Below are 19,660 nucleotides of genomic sequence, written 5' to 3' on the forward strand. Positions count from 1 at the left end.
AGAACCATTTTACTGGTGAAAGTTAAGGTCATTTCCAGATCTGCTAGTGCAAAGTTATAAACTATTGTAGTGATCCTAACCTTCAAGTTTTCTATTTAAAAGCTTTAACTATACAACTTCAGCTGGTCATTTATATAGTCAGCAGTTAATTGCAAGATTTTAAAAATGAAAACAAACAATGCGACTGTTAGCGTCTATAAAATATGTTAGCTCAGTAGTCAGGTGTTTTCTTCTGCTTAGTCACAAAGCAGTTACAGCATGGGCATCATGTGAGCTGGCTTTCCCATGTTGCCTGACAATATGACTCAGCCCTGTCAAGTAGCAGCAAGTAGGTAGTTCAGTCTCCTCTGTTCATCCATTCTTTGACTTTTTGGTTGATGCTGCCAGTAAAGGTGTCAGTTACAATGAGGACATCCAGCCACTGAAAAGTGGATTGAGAATTCAAGCTCTTTTCGTTTCACAGAGTACAGCAAACACACTGGTGGTAATCAATTTTGGTCACTCACTACTGAACTGAGCCAAAGTTCACTGCTCCTTTAGCAATCGTAAGCTTCCTCGTCTCCAGTGACAAGATCTTTATTTATTTCAGTAGATCACATCTCTAGAGCAAAAAGGCCGTCTCATTTTAAGGGACAGTTCTCTGACATGAATTAAGTTCCCTAAATTCCTGAAATACATTGTTCATGCTGTCCCTTATATTTAACTACTCCTACAAATATGTTCGTTTTCATCCAACCTGCGTTTTCTTTCAGACATGGGGTAAGGAAAACCAGTTGATTAATGATTTTCCATCTAAAAGTAATCTCTAAAAATTAGTATTTTCAGTACTGTCCTATATCAAAATGAAAAGCATTCTGTGGTCAGTGCTTCATGGATAGATAGCAAATTTTGTGTACACTCTGTATCCATTCCCATACAGAGACACTGTAATTCAGACAGTTGCTAGGACTCACAGAGAGGGGAAATGAGAGGTAGTACTGAGTCAACGATGTTCAATGATAGTATTGACTCAATGGTTTTTAAAAATATTGTTAAGCTGGAGGGTATTGATGGCTTCCAGAAACTGTGTATTTGTTCTATGGGCATTCATAGACCTCGCTGAAGCTAAAGGGCATGCTAGTCACTTTTCATTCAGCAATTAAATTACCTTTTGTTTAGTGATAGCTAAAACACCAGAAGCCACTGCCCAAGATACGGACCAGCATAGCAAGTCCTGAACAGAATCTGAGACATGTGGCTCAAGAGGTTTCCTTGGAGACTGATTGTAAACACAGGGGACATAGTGTTGATTTGGTTGCAGCTGTTTGAATGTGTGTGAAAGGAATCATAAAGTGAGCAGGCAGACAAAAACTCAGTGTGAGTGTGACCCGGGGGAAAGAAAGAGAGAGAGTTTCTTTTGGGCAGAGTGCTGGCCAGATAGGCAGGCCTGGAAATTGTGAGTAAGGAAACTATCTTCTGTTGTTTGTTCTACTGTGGTCAGGGAAACAGGACTGGATGTACATTCTTTGTAAATAAATAGGATTGCACACACAGACAGCCCTGACTCCTATCATTAACTGGGGAGAGAGATAGCTCAGTGGTTTGAGCATTGGCTTGCTAAACCCAGGGTTGTGAGTTCAGTCCTTGAGGGGGCCACTTAGGGATCTGGGGCAAAAATCAGTATTTGGTCCTGCTAGTGAAGGCAGGGGGCTGGACTCAATGACCTTTCAAGGTCCTTTCCAGCTCTAGGAGATAGGTGTATCTCCTATTATTATTAATAATTTCTCCTCCTAGCAGAAACAAGGCAAGACACCAAATATTGGTGAAGCACTCGGACCAAGGGGCACCCATATTTTCCAAAGTGCTAAAAATCATTTAGGGTCATTTGCTTGCTGAGGTTTTAAGAGCTATGTACTCAGTCCATGGGTAGGAGCAGGTCACCTCACATTGTCCCAAATAATCCCTCCAGCCAACCCAGGGGTAACACTAATGGTCACTGCTGGGAGCTATACCAGGCCCTCCTCAATTAGAAATATAAAATGAGCTTCTCTGGGGCCTTTAAGAGGGGGATTAAGGGAATATGTTCCTGATCCTTTGCCACTAAAATCAGTGGCAGTTGATCAGTGGGAAAACCTGAACTGCTAACACTTCACCAGCTAGGTGGATAAACAGGGGACTTCAGTCTGCAGGGCTGGCACCGTTTTACTTCAGTGAACATTGGATCAAGGGCTGTACGAGGGCTATTAACTAAAAAACAAAATACACCAGCAAGCCTCAGCTCCTGGTCAAAACATATTGAGAATTGATTGTTTGCTTGGCCCTTCCTGTGATTTTCCTCAGCTTTCAGGAGCTCTCACTGTTAAGCAGCTGTGGATATTCTGCCAGTTGGGCTTTTCTTGCTATATTGTCAATAGCATTGAACAGAAAACATTGTTAGTTTTTCAAAAAGAGTAACCTCAAACTGTGTCTAAAGATTTAGCTAATTCCTCCCTCCCTCCCTCCCCCCTTTTAACTCAATAAGCCTTTGGTTTTGAGGCCCATACTCCCTTCAAGTGTCTTCCTGGGTAATCTTTTGTCCCTCCTCCTGCTTCATCCCATTGCCCCTCGTCTGGGGAATGACACAAGGATCTGAATCAGCATAAGCTAGTAAGTCTGTTGTTGGATTCTGCTGCTCTGGCTGTTTAAAATGTAAATACTCTTTGTGGTGTAGACATTGTCTTAATTACTGCAGGATTAATTATTCTCATGGGAATGGTGGGAAGAAGGGATTGTACAAGGGATTAATACAGTGCTCTTGGAGCCAGAACATCCAGAATGCTTTTAAATGTTAGCTCCAGAGCCATGGGTCCCAACAGAGGGATCACTGGCTCCTGCTACTCTAGCATTGAATATTAGGCTGACTGGTCAGACTTGAAGACATTGTCAATAGATCTGGGATTCAACGGGGCTGCCCGTACCTATGTTGGAAGGAGTTACCAAGTGGCTAAGATTCTCTCATGGAAATGCAATGGAACCAAGCTGCCTACTGGAGTAAGCATGAAAGTTGTGGTGCCTGTCAGGGGACTGTGCAGGGAGGGAGAGGTGGCAGGATGGGAGGTTTGGGTATCTCATCTGAAATAACCATTGTGTAGGAGTACCTGAACTCTTGGATGCTCATTTGAACCAAATTACAACTCTCAGCCTTTAGAGGCTTTCCCATTGCCAGTACTAGTTATTCCTTAAAAAGCACTCGGAATAAAAGAAGACACCAACTAGAGCTCTTTTAAACTCTCACATTTAGCATGTTATTTCACCAGAGAAAGAACCTGTTGCTCTCCTGGAAACTATTTGGATGTGCTTCCGTTAATACAGTTTGGGTATTGGAAAGTGTTTGGAAACAGAACTTTCCAAACAAAAGGAATAATGTGTAATATATCTAGCACAGTAGCTGAACCACAGGAATTCACTTTTTCCATTTCCTTATACAAGACAAACAAAGCAGGCTTAAAATTAGTAAGTTCCTGTTAGTCAGTGCATTGTGAATGTCAAACTATCTTAATGCCACTGCTCATGGAAAGTGGTTTCAAAGCTAATATACAGGTTTTAAATAACTTGCTGGGTAGTTAGCATATGGACTTTATCGTAATAAAGATGGACCTGCTATTTGGACATCCAGCTAGAAAGCTAACGATCTTCATCTGTATACACCTGGAGGTTTGAGATAGAGAGGGCCAGTAGGATTCAGTAACCGGAAGATTCTAGACACCAGTAGACTGTGATTGTAAAGATACCTGAGGGAATTTCCTAGAAGCTGACTACTGGAATAAGATATAATCTATATGCTGAGTGATATGGTTTCACGGTGTCCTTCCAGAGATGAAATGGCCAAATTAATTGGACAGATAAGTGGTGGTGTTAGTATGGAGAAAATCCATTTCATCACACGTGTCTTTTAAACTTCCCCTGCTTTTTTCCAGTGGAAGAACGAGACAAAAGGTAAAAAGTGGGGGGAGGGGGGAGGAGAGGTAAAAGTCCCTAAAATCCAAGTCAAGTTTGGAAAACTGAAATGTTTTGGTTCCAGAAATTGAAATGAAACACACAACTGAAATGTTTCAACTGTGTTGATATTTTCCCATCTTTTTCTTTTTCTTTTCAAAATCTGTGTGTTCCTGCAAAAATTGAATTTTGATGAAACTCCATTTTCCACCAGGAAAATCTTTCATTTTAAAACTGTTGACCAACTTTACTTATGATGTGTGTGTGTGTGTGTGTGTGCATTCCAGAGTAAAATATCTTGCACTGGAAATCTGTAACTTTAAACGATAATTTTTAATTTCAACTCTTCCATTTAAAGGTGCAATATTCCCTGAGGAGGGTTATTTTTATTAGCGTAGTATATATGTGTGCTACCCGGAAATGCTAAACCCATGAGAAACAGGTTACATACTGCTTGGTCACAGCACCTTTCATGCATGGATCTCAGTCGCAACAATGTAAGCTTCTTATCGCCCTTCAGACTGAGGTATTATTAGCCCCATTTTGCACATGAGAGAGGTGGTGTGTGTGTGTGGGGCGGGGGGAAACTAAACCAAAAACCATGACTTGGCCATTGTTACACAGTAAATCAGTGCTGGAGAGTCTAGAGGACATGACTGCCAGTCACCTGCTCTAATCATTCTTTAGGAAACAGAATATGCTCCACCCTTATTGTTGTAATGTAGAGGGGCAGGACATATTAAACTAGTTCAGCAACAGCCTTTTATTTAAGTGCACAGAGAAAAGAGTGTGTATAGTCTGATTTAGGGGTGGGCAGATCCATTTTGCTTAATTTTAAGCCCGTTTTGACTTGGGATTCAAAACTATGACTTACATGTTCTTGGGTTCACAATTTGCTTATGATAAAGAAAATTGTGTGTGTGTGTGTGTGTGTGTGTGTGTGTGTGTGTGTGTGTGTGTGTGTATATATAACCATAATCCAGCCAGGGAGTCTGGCCTACAGAGTACAGGAGCATAAGGCACTCAGACTAGGACTACCCAGAGACAATAGAGCAGATCTGATCAAAAAATATTGAAACAAAACATTTGGACATTTCTGAAGTGAAAGTTTTCAGAACTTTCCATTTCACAAAAAATTTGGTTATTTCAACTTTTCATCCTGATTTAACACACAAATTTTGAATTACTGGAATTTCCCATGGGATGGCCATTCCCATTTTTGACCATCTCCAATGATAGCTTCTTTAGGCATGATAGATTAACCACAAGTGCCTTTTACCTTCTCATTGATGGTTTACAGTAAATGTATTTCAATAAATCTCAGAAAAAAATCAGTAGATTCTGTAGGTGTGTAATGGCACTTCTCTGCCATAGGTCTTCCAGCAACTGAGCTGAAAGGAGTGGTTCCTTTTTCTCAGACCCTCTGCTGAACCTGCATTTCTAATAGGTCCCGGCCTCTTCTTTTATGTCTGCACCAGTGCAGGGCCAATATGCTGAGAGGTGGGTTTTGAGGACGGCAGTTTACAGTATGTGAATTGCTATCAGGTCATTTAGTTCAGCGAGATGGCATAAAATTCTTGGCCTATACTTGGATGTTACTTATGGGCTACCCATTCCTCTTTGCCATTTATACTGCTTATATTTGTTCCAGCTTTGCAGCGGAGCTGGTCTGTCTCTTTCAGTAACACAAACATAGGCCTGGACTTCTGTCTCTTGATGGTTGGTGATAAAACATCCCATTGGGCTTCTCGCAGAGTATCTGCCACAATTAACCTTTCTCACGGCATGTCTGGACATTTTGCAACATCATTAGGTAGAGCGTCAGCCTGTGGCACTTCCTCTGTGTCTTGTTTATTGAAAGTATTAAAGATTTATTATACCTTAAATCAATTAATTATTCACATTACCTCTATCTATATGCAGCCCAAAGTGTGTGAGAGGTTTTATAGACAAGTCAGACAAGTCCCTGCCCTGAGGAACTTACAATCTAAATAGACAGAACACAGATGACAGAAGAGAAGTGGGATGCACTGAAAACAACGAGGCTGAACCATGAGATTTGGTATGAATCTTGTTTTGTGGATATCATGCTATGCTGGTACCAGGGAGTTACAGGGATAAAAGCCTGGCACCACTGAAGTCAATGGCCAGGACTTCACCCCAGCTCTTTTGTGGCTTGATTCTGCCCCACATTCCCATGGTTCATAGTACTTACACAAGTAGTTCCATTGACTTCAACAGGGCTGCTTGTGGGAATAAGAGTATCACGAAAGTGCTCTTCATATACTTAAAGGAAACCATCTCAAACTTTACTACCCGCTACTGTAAGTAAAAGTAGCTTTCTGGGACCTTATCCTTCTCTAACATAAACACACAGCTCTCTGTCTGTGCGTGTGTGTGCGCGTGCGCATTAAAAACATTCCAAAACAACACTCCACTGTGCACACCTTTTTCCCTAAGGAGACGATAAGAGAACAGATACGTGACAGAGGTTAATCATGTTGCTTAATGTATGCTTGGACCTATGTGCAATAGAGTAGAATTATATCCAAAACAACAGCATAGACATTTTAAAATGTAATAATCAATAAATATGTGTATGGAGACCATCTTTCCAGACAATAAGGATAATTAAGGAAGGGTGGTGGTGTGAAAATCACTGTGTTCAGGATTTAGTGGGGAAAAGACAAAACATCTTGCATGCTGTTTTAAAGGCAAGTTTCAATGGATATTTACAAAAAATACATTGGGTAATGTCTCTTTTGTTTCTTAACATTTTTAAAACTGTTTCATTGCAGGGTCCGGGTGCTGTAGATTAACCTAATCTACATACTGCCCCCTCCTGTCCTCCTGAGAATTGGTGTTTCTCTGATTTCCTTCCCCTTTCTGTTTGCTCTTAAACTCATCCATCATCACATAATTTGGCCTGCCTTTCCATTCCATTCCACCAGTGTAACTAGGCTGACTTTACTGGAGTTAGCCAGTATATACTGGCATTATGGAGTGGAGAATCAAGTCCATAGACTAATGTCATCTATGGTATTCATAGTAAGACTTTACTGAATGAGTCTCATAGAGGCCAAAGTTGAGTTGGGGCGTGATGGGAAGACAGATGAGTTGCCAAAGAATCAGGGAAGGAAGAAAGAGGTACTGTGATGAAAGGCATTTAAAAAATGCTGATAGACTATGTAGTTCAGTTATAGGAGCAGTATTCCCAGGGGTATGGGTGGGGGATGATTATCTAATCTCACCGATCATCACCAGACCTATCTGCCTATAAAGTGAACAAAACCAACTTATTTTAAAAAGAACAACCTGTGTTTAAAAGAAATTGTAGATTGAAACGGGTCTTATAAACATTGTTCAAAGTGGTCACCTTCTCTCACTGAATTTTATGCAGAATGAGTTTCTCCACATCCTTATTGCTCTCACTTTCTGGAAGTAGCAGCTTTCATGTAGGTCAGAGTCATCCATGGCGATAGGAAAGATAAAACTTTCAGCAGTTATTCTCTTCAGTAATATTTGTTATTTCTCAACATTCTTCTTATAGCAATATTTATCCGTAAAAAAATGCTTCCGTTTTCTATTTAAAAATAACTCCATTTGATCTTGAATTTTAATTCAATTCAATTCAATTCTTTTAATTCTTCAATCAGGTATAGAGGAGTTGTCTAATAATAGGTAGTTCTGACAAATATCACCTGAAATAATCTATCATCCCTAGCATCCATTTCAGCTTGGAGGTATTGCTTGGCGGTGAGAGTTTCTGTATTGCCTTCACCTTTTCTGGGTCACTCTTTTGCTTTATATTTCAAGAGATGTGTAGGAGTGTAGAGGAATCTTCCAGAAACACCTGGCTGTGACCAGGAATGAAAACACTGTTGTGTCCTGTCAGCTTTGAGGCAATATCACGCAGAAGATTGCCTCATTTACTTTCCTGATTCCCAGTTCCATGGTCTTTCCTTTAAGCTGTGTCACCTTTCCTGTTCCAAGCTTCAGAAGTGGCACCATAGGTGTGTACCATTCCATTGGGTCCATTATTTTCACTACTCTCTCATTTATTTCTGTCCTCATTAACCTTGCTATATCTTTCTTCAGTTGGTTGTTTGGGGAGTGTAAGATCTTATCTGCTTGTTTTAAAAGTTCTTTTAACAGGTTCTTGCCAAATATACCACAAGCTCCCAGATTCCTCTTACAAGGTCTATTGTTCTGGCTGCTGTCTGACCTAACAAGTTATACACAACAGACCTACTGATTATAAAAGCTACATATGCATGTATAGGCTATGACCTTAAAGGAGGTGCAAGCCACAGATGTGTGTCTGTAATTTTTTCTGCCATCTGTGCTGTTGATTATAACTAGAGTTTTCTCTGTCTCAGGGGAGGACTCTATTCATTTTGTTAGTGTTTCCTCTGTATAGTCAGGTGCTCCCATTTTTATTATAAAGTTTAATAAAACAGTTAAACTTTTTCAGCTTCACCATATACTTGAGTCCAGAGGTGAAAGTAAGCTGGTACGGTTCAGTACGGCATACCGGCAAGAGCCAGTACGCCATGCCGGACCGCACTGGCTTTTGCGGTGAGAATTTAAAGGGCTCTGGGCTCCCTGCAGCAGAGGGGAGCCCAGAGCCCTTTAAATCCCACCCGTGGCTCAGCGGCCGGGCTGGGGCTGGGATTTACAGGGCTCAGAGCTCCCTGCCACTGAGGAGAGCCCAGAGCCCTTTAAATTCCGCCCGCAGCTCGGTGGCCGGGCTGGAGCTGGGATTTAAAGGGCTCAGAGCTCCCCGCCGCAGCGGGGAGCCCAGAGCCCTTTAAATCCCGCCCGCTGCTCTGGCAGCCAGGCTGGGGCCGGGATTTAAACGGCTCGGGGCTCCCTGCAGCAATGGGAGCTCCAGGCCTTTTAAATCCACACCTGAGCTCGGCTTCTGGGCTGGGACCGGGATTTAAAGGGTCCGGTGCTCCGTGGTGGCCGAGCCCCAGGCCCTTTAATTTGCCCCTGAGCCCCAGGGGTTCCCAGTCACCTCTGCAGCTGGGAGCCCCGGTTGATTTAAAGGCCCTGGGGCTCCCAGCCACAGCCAATGCCCCAGGGCCTTTAAATCTCGAGAGGCCCCGCCTCTTCTGGTTGAGGCTACACTTCTTCCAGATGAGGCCATGCCCCCCGCAGGACTCCGGCAGTACCAGTAAGTCCTGTAAGTTACTTTCACTCCTGCTTGAGTCCCTCAGAAAGACCCAATGGGCAACAATCAGTTTAGCTGTGGTTTTGGTTTACCAGGCCTGTTCCCACTGACTTACCTTCCTGCAATTCCTGCTCATGCCTCTTCTGGCCAGTTGGGTTTCATTGCTCTTGTGCACCAGTTTGCCTTTCCTCAGGTATAGTTCTTCTTCATGCTGTTCACCCCAGTTCACACCTCTGTTTGTCTGTCTCACACATACATTGTCCCTCTTCACTTGGAAGTCTTTCTTTGTAAGCGCTTCCAGACTCTCATTGCCTGACCTCTTTTTGCCATTTCTAAGTACTTTACCATTTGCGCTGCTTTGCACAGTGATATCCTTCACTGCTTTTGTTAGAGGGGCCTTATTATCTAGGGGCCTGAATGTAAGTCTGTTTCTAATGCATGCGACGATCCACAAAATCTATTTTTTCTACATGTTTGCATGGAAGTCCTTGTGGCAGATGTGGAGTCATGATATGCATAGTGATATGCACTGACATATAACGTGTAAGAATGGTTCAAGTATGATCAGAAGCCTGGCCAGTGAGGTACAGTTACTGTGTTACTGCAGTGGGCATTAGAATTTCCTGTATGATTGACAGTATGGATCTAACTTAAACTGGGACAGTCAGGGAATGTTTATTATTTGTCTATAATGCTTGAATTCAGTTGGGACTGTACAGGAAGGCAGCACAATGGTGCGGTAAATAAGAACATCCCAGCAAACAGTTGGAGGGGAGGGACGCGGTGACTTGCTCTTCACGGCTTCAGGCTGAAGTGGCACAGTTTTTTTGAGAGAATGGGAGCCTGGAGATCAAAAGAGCACAAAACAGTTAAGAAGCCCTTTGGAAGGGAGGTACGGAGATCATTTGCCAGAAGCTGTCTAGGCAGACAAGCTGGAGGAGTCTGAAGGAATTGGACCTTCCAGGTGCAGGGTATAGTAAGCTTAAGGGGAAAGGTAAATATGCAGACAGTCCATTTAAGTGAATTTAAGATCTATTTTTTTGAAATGCTTTTGTTCTAAATACTTCACTTGAAGAAGGATGCTTGGCCACTGGTTCCCATAGTCATTGCCCCAGAGGGAACAGAACTTCAGGGTCTATGCCTATATCAGACCTGCTGAGGCAAACACAGTTGATCACAAGGGACTGAAACCTAGGGCCCATCTGAGAGTGGGAAAATCACATGATTCCATCCCAAGAGACAGGAGATGGCCTGAGCCTGGACCTCGATGGAATGTGTCCAGAGAGCACAAGTGGGGTCACAGGTGTCGTTTATCCCATAAGTAGGAGAGTGTATGATGGTCTCATCTACTTTAGTTGCTTTCCAGTGCTCTAGCATACTGCAGTTTGTATTGACATGAAGCATTTCTCCAATAGTCTTAAGCGGTCTAAATTGTCTCTTCCCCCTCTTTCAAAAATAATTGCCTGTAAAATGATTCTGGGCATGGCTGCCCACCTCATGAACTAGTGAGTAGAGCTGGATAAAAAAGTGTTTAGATGAATCATTTATTGGATGAAAAATGCAGTTTTTGGTAACATGAAACAGTTTGCAAATATGACATTGATATGACATTAATTGTTTCTGCCATTCACAAAATGGTCAGAGGAGGAGGAAGAGATGGTCAGGCCTAGAGGTTTAGGCACTCACATGGGATGTGGAAGAGCTGAGTTCAAATCCTTGTTCTGAAGCAGACCCAAAAGAGACTTTTGCAATTCGATAAAAACTGAAAAATTTCAGTTTGATGTGAAACACCCTTTTTTCCAGAACTGCCACAGAACCAAATAATCACTTATTTGCTCAGGGGTCACCCAATGAAATGAATAGGCACCAGGTTTAAAACAAACATAAGGAAATACTTCTTCACACAATGCAGTAAACCTGTGGAACTCATTGCTAGTGGATGTTGTGAAGGTCAAAAGTATAACTGGGTTAAAAAAAGAATAAGATTATGGATAAGAATAAGTTTATGAATAAAGAATAGGTCCAGCAGTGGCTATTAGCCAAGATGGCCAGGGATGCAACTCCATACTCTGGATGTCCTTAAACCTCTGACTGCCAGAAGCTGGGGTTGAACGATGGGATGGATCAATTGATAAATTACCCTGTTCTGTTCACTTCCTCTGAAGCGTCTGACACCAGCCACTGTTGGAAGACAGGATACTGGGCTAGATGGATCATTGGTCTAACCCAGTATGGCCATTCTTATGTTCTCTACCAATGAGTTAACCTGTAGCTCTGAGTTATCCTCTTTGACCTTGGTGGCTATGTGGAAACTGCTTAAGTGCTGTTGCAAGTGAGTCTAGTCTGGCAAAGTAGATCCTTATAATTAAGGATTTTTCCCCATTTCTTTTCTCTTTTTGCCCTGTGCCACCATGTCATGCAGAGATAGGCAGTGCACATGAGATTACTTCAACAGCAATCTTTTATTTAAATGGAAAAATGTAAAGAATTTATATGGTCTAAATGTTTTTCTGACCTGTCCATCTCTAAGCCTTCAAGTTTCATTTCTCTGTAGCTGGCTTTGATCTTTAATATATAGATAGATACACACTTTGATAATAATAACCTTAAAGCTATAGAGTTATCATTCAACTCACCAAAGCAAGCAAAATGGTAATTACAGCAGTTTGCAAATTCTGTATCATCTTTCAGCATGACAAAGCACAAAATATTTTTACAGACTTCAGTCTAGTGCGAGGGAGAGATCACTTACCTGCCACTTGTATCCTATAGCCTTTCCGCTTCACAAACACTACACCACAGTGCTTAGTAGCAGAAACAAAGTATAATTTGCGGTGAAACTATAGCAAGCATTTTAGAGAAGCAGAATGAAATCACCCTTGTTTAAATTTGGCCATGATGCTGGGATCAGCACTTGTGTGAGAAGTGTCAGGCATCTCAAATGACCACCTATAGGAAGAGCTTGGTTTCACAGCCCCTTCCAGTAAATGGCACTCCCAGTGGAACAGAGCCCCTTACCATCTTGCTTGAGGCATTATATTCTTTCTGATTGGAGAGAAGTGCTAGCTGCTGAATCACCAACACTGGATCCTGGAGTGCCTCCATTTTACATGGGGCCTCTCGCCCAAGCACTGAGCAAATCTTATGAAAGCTGACAAGCCTGCAGCAGAATGGTTGCAGGGTTAACACGGATGGACACTTCTAGTAACTAAAATATTTCTCTTTGGTTGAAAGCCTTAAGCACCTTCTGACGAACAAAAAGTCACTTTAAAAATCATCCGGGAAGGGTTGAATATCCATTATGTATCCTAAGATAAGACTTTGCATGGGAAAAACTTGCTCGGCCGGCAGCACAGGAGCATGTGTGATTTTCAGAATTGCAAAAGTGAGATTTAATTCCCAAATAAAGAGGTGCCAAGTACATGAGCTCACTCAAAGCACTCCACTTCAAAGAAGTATTAAACACAAATGTCTATTGGCTCTGCAGCAGAAAGGCAGACCAAAATGAATGAAACCTGACCTGGAAAATATTTGGTTCACATGGATCCTAGTTCTGGTCACCTCAGCAGCGAATTGCAAGATCAGGCATATATTACACCAGCGTGAGTAATGTTCTCAGCTGAAGGATGACCCATAGAGGGTGCCATTGCAGCTTGAGTGTAAATTAGAGCAGTGTTTCTCAAACTTGGGACGCTGCTTGTGTGGGCAGCGCCGGTTTGTTTATCTGCCCCACCTGCAGGTCCGGCCGATCGCGGCTCCCACTGGCTGCGGTTCTCTGCTCTGGGCCAATGGCGGCTGCGGGAAGCGGCACAGGCTGAGGGACTTTCTGGCCGCCACTTCCTGCCACCTCCATTGGCCTGCAGAAGTGAACCGTGGCCAGTGGGAGCTGCAATCAGCTGGACCTGCGGACATGGCAGGTAAACAAACAGGCCCAGCTTGCCAGGGGCTTTCCCTACACAAGCGGCAACCTCAGTATGAGAAACACTGCCTTTGGCTGACTCTTACACTAGGGGAAGACAGAGCCCTAGAATCTCAAAAATACTGGTGCCCACATGGAGCAATGGAGAATCTGTGGTAGAGTGTTTGAGGCTTTTGCTGTAGAAGGGAATACTTGTCTTTACCAAAGAAATCTAAAGCTTTCCCTATGGAGATTCATACTTGTGCTGATCCCATGGAGAAGTGTCCTACAACCTTGTGCTGGATCTTCTGGAAAAGAAGGTGTTTGTCCTCTCCCATCCCATCCCACCCCCACCATAATGCATTGCCCCAAACAATTATTTTTCCACTTTACAGAAAAATCTCTCCAAAGAGCAGTTGCGGCACAGGAGATTCCATAAACAGACCATTCATGATCTCTGCTGGGCATGACAAGGGGAGTTAGAAAATTAGAGAAGGTGCAATGTCCTTCCTGCTGTGATCAAGATTAAATCAGCTGCAGCCTTATTGGGCTACCAGGTCCCTTTAGACCAGGGGTAAGCAAGCTATGGCCCAGGTGCCGAAGGTGGCACTCAAGTTGATTTTCAGTAGCACTCACACTGCCTGGGTCCTGGCCACTAGTCCAGGGGGCTCTTCATTTTAATTTAATTTTAAATGAAGCTTCTTAAACATTTTAAAAGCCTTGTTTACTTTACATACAATGATAGTTTAGTTATATATTATAAATGTAACCCTTCTGCCCCTCTGAGTTGGCAGCAACAAGGGCCGGGTTCAGTATCCAGGGGTTCCGTTTCAGTAACACAATGCATAACCGGCTCGAGCCCCCACCCAGTGACCTGGGACACTCACATACCACACCCCCCTGGGCGCCTCTAGGAGGCAATACTTCCCCTCTCGCAAGCACGGAGTCTGAGTGTAGCAAAATCTTTTTAATAAGGGAAGGAATCAATGTGGCATCCCATTGGAGAAACACCACAAACAGGGTTATAACACAAACCATAAACAAAAACCCACCTCCAAGAACGTTTGACACTGTCCTTTTTCCCCTTAGGGTTTTAAATCCAATCACCCCAAAGTCCAACAACCCAAAAGTCTCTGGTCAATGCCACCCCAGAGTTCGAGAGATTATCTGTAGAGGTCCCTCCCCCCAGCCTGGGTAGAAAGGGGCACCTTACGTGGTCTGGGGCCAACTGCCCTGCCTCTCCGTGGGTTCTGCTTCTGCCTTCTCCATGAACTGCTCCGCTTTACCAGCTGCTCCACTCTGCTCCTCCAGCCGTCCTCAGAAACTGCTCTGCTCCACCAGCTGCTCTGCTCCATGAGCTGCTCTGCAAACTGCTCGGCTCCGCTCGCTCTGTGGGCCGCTCCACCCGTCCCACAGCTACTCCGCTCTGCCAGCCGCTCTGCTGCCACCAGCTGTCCTGTGATCCGCTCCAGCCATTCCCGCAACTGCTCCACTCCACCAGCTGCTCTGTTCCACAGTATAACTTCAGGCTCCCCCCACTAGTTAGCACAGTACTCAGTGCTCTCAGCTCAGTTATTTCAGCTCTTTAGTGATTTCAACTCTTAGTGATCTCAGCTCTTAGTGCTAGTGTACCATTAGCCCAAAGTGAGTTCAGCTCAGTAACCTGTATTTAGATTCTTGAGGGAATAAAAAAAATCAACTCTGACATTCCACAGTGGAGAGAGGAGACGGTGGAACTGGTGCTTCTGGCTCCACAAGGAGACTGCCCTACCAGGCACAGATACCTGTCCCCAGCCTCTCTCAATTCACTGGGTTTTGGAACCCATGTCCCTTGTCTAGCAAGTACCACCCAACTGAGGGTGAGTCATTTGTCACCAAGCAGTCCCACAGCTCGGCAGTCTGGGATAGGGTAGGCGTGCCTATGCAAATACACTCTCTGAAATTCTTTCCACCAGATGTCAGGGTAGAGCTTATCCTGACTCTGCTTACATAGACATAGAAAAATACCTTCTAAAAACATTAAAATGTATTACTGGCATGCAAAACCTTAAATTAGAGTGAATAAATGAAGACTCAGCACACCACTGCTAAAAGGTTGCCCACCCCTGCTTTAGACCATCACTGGAGACAATAGCTATCAGCCCTGTCATAAATGGTTTTTGTGATGCTATTCAGAAGAACTATAACCAATCAATGAAATTTCCTATGGAAAGATTTAGCAGCAAACAGTGCACGAATTTTACAACATCCTGTTTTTATATTTCAATTTATCCTGTTTTACAGATTGCACAAACTTCTTCCTCCATTTGCATTAACTGGATGAGGGCCTATTGAGAAAGAGGAAGTGGAGTGTAATGCCAAATGTCAGTTTTTAGGTGTTGTAAGTCCTGGGATGATTTCGTGATTCAGCCCCAGGGAATCAACATTGTATCCATTCTCTGAGCCTGGACAAATCACTCAGTTGTGGCTAATTGAGAAGTTGTTATTAACTATTTATTGGGTGATGGATATTTTTGTTTATTTCATACTCCCCCCACCCCTCTATTATTATAGCAACTTGTTGCTAAAGCCAACTTTAACTTAACAGTCAACTTCACAAATGGTATCCGATTGGGGGTAGCCAGAGGATTACTACTGCAGCCAACAGTCAAGAATCAAGATGCACCCACTACATATAGTCACTGAAAAGTGTAACCAAAACCCAGACCATGTAAATGCACCTTACACAGTGTCCTGAGGTCCACTAAAAATGGCTCTGACAAGGCCTCAGGGTCCGGGGGAGTGAGCTCCCAACGCACTAAACCTTCATTGAGAGCATATGGTGGCAGCAGTGGAATGTTCAATCACCGGAAGTACAGGCGAGAACATCCCCTACTCAATAATAATTGTCAGTCAGATCTAGCATGAGACACCTTGTCAGGCTGCTTGATCCCAGCCCAGACAAAGATTTAATGATTATCTCCAACAGCTCTGATGGTATCCGGAAGCAAACAGAAAGCTAGTGCAAACGTGTCAGCACAGGAGTTGTGTGCTCATAACAGCATGAGCCAGCAACTGCACTCTTCACTGGCTGAAGATGCTGGTTAGACCTAAAGAGAAGACTTCAGCAAAGCACATTGCAGCAGATTGTCCTAGAGGTTACAAAGACATGGACGATCACTGCAAGAAGGTTCACTACCTCTTGTCCAGCCAGACCTGGAAAAAGGCACTGTAAGCCACTCGGTTACCTGGGACTCAAGCAAAATACGAGCTATTCCTAAATGACCCTGTATCATTCTGATGAGTAAGGACACCCACTTCAAGTTCTCGAGGCATGTTTTTTCGGATATGTGGCAGTATCTTCCCTGGATTCAAAGAATAAGACAGTCCAACACCAGTGCCATAACGAGGGCAAGGCGAGTGAGGCACTTGCCTCGGGCGTGGAAGGTGAGGGGCGCAGAAAGTCTCTCATTCGGCGGTAATTCAGCAGCAAGTCCTTCCCTCTGAGGGGGACTGAGGGATCTGCGGTTGAATTGCCACCGGTTGTCAGCAAAGAAGAGGGGCAGCACGTCCGGCTCTTTGGCGGAAATTCAGCGGTGGGTCCCTCACTCCCTCTCAGAGGGAAGGACCTGCCGCCAAATTGCTGCCACACCGCTGAAAAGCTGGACATGCTGCCCCGATCCCTTGCCTCGGGCGCAAAAATCCCTAGTTACAGCTCTTCCACACACAATGAAGATCTCTGTGTCTCTATGAATCCCAAAGTATACCAAGTAAGGATTGAGCCTATAGAATACACTAGAAGAATTGCTTTGACAGTCTGTTCCTGCTTACTTATTTAACATCTCTGCTGTTGTTACTTCTGGTATCATAGAAGCTACTGCCTCCTCAGTTGAGGCTGTTAGTGCCAAGTCTGCACAATGTCTGGCTACACATCAAGGCAACGCTCCTAGGCCCAAGTCTTTCCTTTCTTACGGCACTGTAAATCAGAAGTAACTCCACTAAAGCTAATTGCGTCAGACCAGTGTAAAATTGGTGTAAAGGGACATCAGGGCCTCTGGAGTATGCTAAAGTAGGGAACATCAGTTCCAAGCCTCAAAGAAGAAGTTATTGGCATACAAAGTTGGTTCAGAAAAATCAAAGTGGAGTGGGAAATCCCGCTCTGTATTACTGCTCTGGGTCAGTGAATAAGAAATAGAGAGACTCTCAGACATTTCAAAAGGGTGGTAATTTTCTGGGACTGTTCACATTAAATGTTTGTTCAAGAGAAAAGTAGTTGAAACAGGAAGGCACGCATGGCTGCTGCTGAAGAAAAGCGTACTTATGCCTCATTGGAAAGGAAAGCTTTGTTTTGTGTTTTTTTTTAAAAGAACAGTACATCCTTTCTAAAAACATCTGTGATAATGCAGCCAAGGTAAATGAGAACTCAGGTTACTTACTGCACCACATCCTCCCAGTTGCATAAGTTAAAGTGCTACTTATAGGGTAGCTTTCATCTTTTGATTTGACTCTTTGGGGAAAGTTTTGCCTTTATTCATTTGCACAAGTGGACAGGACACTTCTCCTTCACTCTGATAGGGTCCCTTTTTGTGTTCGAGGATTTCCCAATAGGTACTAGAATATATATATGTCTGTGGTGCAAAGAAACAAACAGAAAACCTGGTGACTGAATACCTTTGACATAGACTAGATAAAAAGTTATATATGTGCTACTTTCTTCTGAATTATGTGCTCGGATTTGTACTACCCAAGGAATAATGTCCTTAGGACTCTGTCCTGCCCTCTTACAGCAACACGTAGTGCTACAGATGAAGTCAGTTATGAGACACATGCCCACATGATGCTCCTTTTATGGACTGGGTGAACAATTTAAAAAATTGTGAATGAAAGCACTGTTTGGGTCACTATTATTTGAGAGCTTTTATTAGCTATTATGAGTGGTCAGACAACTGGCGAGTATTTGTGGAAAAATCATAAATCTCAGCAGTTTTCACAGATGTAATTATGAATGTATATAGGAAGTGATTTATTTGTTATTGTACTGTTTCAACTGTTTCAGTTATTCAGACAGGAAACAGAGGGAATATTAATTGGCTACACAGCACAAATAGTTAATGGCAAATAGTCAAAGTGGCAAAACTTACTGGGTGAAAATTCTTCATTCAATCTATCTGGTGGGTAATTATGAATAATAAATACAAATGAAGATCACCTCACAAACCATTTGCTACATAAAAGGGGGGTAAGGTTATTATCCATAATGAATAATTCAACAAGCTGTTCAGATCATAAATAAACAGGTCGCCCCTAGAAAGAACTGAAAAATGTGGCAAAGAAATTTTCTCCTTGGGGAACATCAGAGTATTTTGTCTCACTGCATCCCTGTCTCTAACTTGGCAATTCTCAATCATATTACTGACACTGAGCCAAGTAAAACACCATTTAAATGCAGACTTGAATGTGCAATACGGGTCACAAACAAGACAATGTATTAAATAGATATGCAAAGATTTCCAAGTGTTTTGCCCATAAGCGTTACAATAATGTCCTCAATAATTAAGGCAAAAAAATCCAGTATTAGTGAAATAAATAGAAAATAACATGCTAGATATTTTTATTAGTCAAAGCACATATTGACATAGGTGAGCAGTTAAAACCTGTTAGGATCTTGGCACTGTTGACACTACCTGCATGATAAAATAACGCTCCAACAACTTAGTCATAATACAGCAGTGTCATTGTTTCTGAATTCCCCGCCTATGGGATGATATGACAGCTGTCCATGGGTCATTGAAAAAATATTGATTTGCACACATTTTCTGGTGTAGCTTTTTTTTTTCTTTAGGCGATCACACCTTTATACAGCTATAGACTTCTGGATACAGTATGATCTATTCTGAAGGGACTTACTTTGTGGAAGTAACATTTTTCTAATCTTTTGGCCATCTGGATTTTTTACCACACAGCTGCTCATTATGTGATGTATGGGAGAAGGGGCGGGGAAAGTAAATTTTATTGGAAGAAGTGACTGGCCCAAAACCTAATGTTCGGATCTGGATTTCACGCATTCCAACATTCAGGAGGGCCTGGCAGTGCTCCCATTAGAAAAGAGAAATGGAATCTGTGAAAAGGGGAGAGAGATAAAAGATCACAAATATAAAGCTTTGAAAGTACATCAGAAGCTTGTTGTTCAAGATGCATGTGGCCACTAAGCTGAATTAAATACACACATCAGATATGTTAAATTATGCAGAGTCTCTGAGTTTAGCAGCTTTATGAAAAGTGAAATCCCTCTCCAACTGGATTAAAGTTTCCCCATGTCTCTTTCACAATTTGCATGGTATGAACAGAACACAGCATATTCCTCCCCTACCACCACCCCCCACACAGAGTTAGTAATTTTTGGTGGGACATTCTCCAAGTCAACAAATCCCTGTGCACACTCTTACCAGTGGAGGCTGCCTCCTTCTTGTTGAATGCCAGAAATCAACCTTGTGTTTAGCTGTGACACTGAGTCCCTTTTCCTGATCTGAAGAAGAGCTCTGTGTAAGCTCAAAAGCTTGTCTATCTCACCAACAGAAGTTGGTCCAATAAAACGTCACCGAACTTCTCTGTCTCTAGCAGTATTTCCAGTTATTGTTAAGACTATCAAATTT

The sequence above is a fragment of the Gopherus evgoodei genome, chromosome 1 (genome assembly GCF_007399415.2).
Source record: "Gopherus evgoodei ecotype Sinaloan lineage chromosome 1, rGopEvg1_v1.p, whole genome shotgun sequence".
NCBI lineage: Eukaryota > Metazoa > Chordata > Testudines > Testudinidae > Gopherus > Gopherus evgoodei.